Source organism: Neomonachus schauinslandi, chromosome 9 (genome assembly GCF_002201575.2).
Source record: "Neomonachus schauinslandi chromosome 9, ASM220157v2, whole genome shotgun sequence".
NCBI classification, from domain to species: Eukaryota; Metazoa; Chordata; class Mammalia; order Carnivora; family Phocidae; genus Neomonachus; species Neomonachus schauinslandi.
This window is the reverse complement of record NC_058411.1, coordinates 13,805,284-13,807,949: the sequence shown is the minus strand read 5'-3', so window position 1 is coordinate 13,807,949 and position 2,666 is coordinate 13,805,284.

Below are 2,666 nucleotides of genomic sequence, written 5' to 3'. Positions count from 1 at the left end.
AATAATGGATAGACAAGCTGAACCCTGTTCAAACAAACAAGTGACTTGAGTTCACAATAGAAAAGTAAACATGGCCCTCAGTTGAAGTTAGCCTTTAACTCCAAATTGTCTATGTACACAATAAAACAAGCTCTTTACTGGAGCCTGGAGGGCGTCTCCACGTGGGCTGTGGTGAATTCTCCTAACTGAAGGCGACAGACAGTAAGTCAACATGAAGGGGCTCTCTCAAACACCCCACTTGGCACTCATTCACAGACGGCCTCTTCATCTGAAAATGTTCAAAAGACCGCGGCTGGTCTGGGGGGTTCCATTTGGCCCTCACAGCAAAGAGGCTACACAGTTCCCCATATTACACAAAGGGGACAATTTGGTAAGGAAAAACTATAAAGTAGTGCTTGTGGGTTAATCGAGTTAAAAGACCAGCCCAATGAAAGGAGCCCTTTGCCCAAACAATTTGCAAGTGAAAAAAGAATAAAGAAAGAAATCAAAACTCTGGAAGTACTATCCCCAAATACACAACTTGTAATTTCTAATCAAGCAGGAAGGCAGAACTTGAGTCATTTAATAAAATGTTCAATACCCAATTAGGATTTGCGGCCCTGAGCAGCTCTCTGATTGCCCAGGGGATTAATCCTCTGGGCAGCAGGCCCCAAGGCTCCTATCTAGCAAGCTCCACCACTCATTGGGAAGTCAGGGAAAATGAGTGTCTAGGTTAGATTTGCTGCTCACAACTTTTCAAGGGTTACTGAAATCTCAGAAATAAAGACTGGCAGATCAAGGGAAAAGCACAGACATGACCGTTTGGTTCATTAGAATCATGCAAATAAAGTTACTTTTGCAAGACATGACCGTTTGGTTCACTAGAATCATGCAAATAAAGTCACTTTTGCAGTTGTAAGGAGTCAACTCAAGTTAGTTTTCTAGCACCCAAAAAGTAAAAGGAAAATACTCTTCAGTTTAACCAACAAAAAGGTATATGAAAGTCAAGCATGATAAAGGCAAACAAAAAACAAACTAAAACCAAACCAAACCAAAACAAAAAAACCCGATAATGCCCCGTAAGAGACTTTCTTCCTTCCCTTTTATTTTATTTTAAATTTTAGTTTAGCAAGAGGAGAGTTAAAAAAAAAGTTGGGGCTTTGTCCATATTTTTTGTTGTTGTTCACTTTGATTTTTTGTTGACTTTTATCTTATTTTTATTTATTTTTTTTTAAACTTGGGTCATACCTGCATACAGTATAAAATTCAAAAGGTTCAAAAAACATCGAAGCGTTTAATCTTATCACCCCTGTCATCTGCCACTCAATTCCACCCCTCAGCAGCAAAATGAAAACAAAAACAGAACAAACAAAAAACAGCAAATACTACCAAAGGTGGGGGAGAAAAATCAAATGTTTTTTGTAAACTCCTGTACTTAGCACTTTTCACTCAACCTACTTTGAGATCCTTCCCTATCAGTGGTACATATAGAGCTGCCTTCTTCTGCCCAAGCGCAAGTACATCTGTAGGATAAATTTCAAGAAATGGATTTGCTTGCCCGCTGATATATGCATTTTCTGCTTCAGTTAATATGACCAATGTGCTTTTCCTAGAGGCTGTATCAATTTATACTCCCATCGGCAATGTAGCTCTGCTTCTCCTCACCCTGGCTAACAGAGGACCATCAGCCACAGCTGGCACTTGAACAAGGAGGGGGTTACAGGTGTGGACATGACACTCCTTACCCCACACCACTGAAAATCCACGCAGAACTTTTCACTCCCTAAACCTTAACTACTAATAGCCGACTGTTGACCAGAAGCCTTACCGGTAAGTCGATTTAACACAAATTTTGTATGTTCTACATATTATAGACTGTACTCTTACAATAAAGTAAGCTAGAGAACAGAAAATTGTATGAACAAAATCATAAGGAAGAGAAAATACATTTTCAGTACTGTATTTATCAAGAAAAATCCATACGTAAGTCGACCCACACTGTTCAAACCCATGTTGTTTGTCAAGGGCCAACTGTATTTTGAACTTCACCAATCTAACAGGTAAAAATGATCTTTAAAAGTTTTAGTTTATATTTCTCTTAGTAGCCCTGAGGGTATAAGTATCTTTTGATATGTTTAAGAGCCATTCATCTCCTTTTCTGTCAACTGCACCTTCCCATCTTGGGTGACATTCTACCACTTTCTTTATCTTTATCAAAGGCAATCTCTCTAGTAAATAATATCCAGGCTGGTCTTTTAGTGTTTTATAGTGCCTTAAGCCCCTTCATAGAATTTTGTCTAATTTAATAACTACAATAAGCTGGTAAGGGGCGCCTGGGTGGCTCAGTCGTTAAGCGTCTGCCTTCGGCTCAGGTCATGATCCCAGGGTCCTGGGATCAAGCCCTGCATCGGGCTCCCTGCTCGGCGGGAAGCCTGCTCCTCCCTCTCCCACTCCCCCTGCTTGTGTTCCCTCTCTCGCTATGTCTCTCTCTGTCAAATAAATGAGATCTTAAAAAAAAAAAAAAAGCTGGTAAGGAGGCATAAAAATATTATTCCTGTTTTGGAGCTGAGGAAGCAGGTTTAGATTGTTAGCAGATTTGACCAAAGAGCTCACTGTATGTTCCCAGCCAGGCCTAGAATTCAGTTTACCTTCTAGTCTAATGATTTCTGCGTGCGTCTGTTTACTGC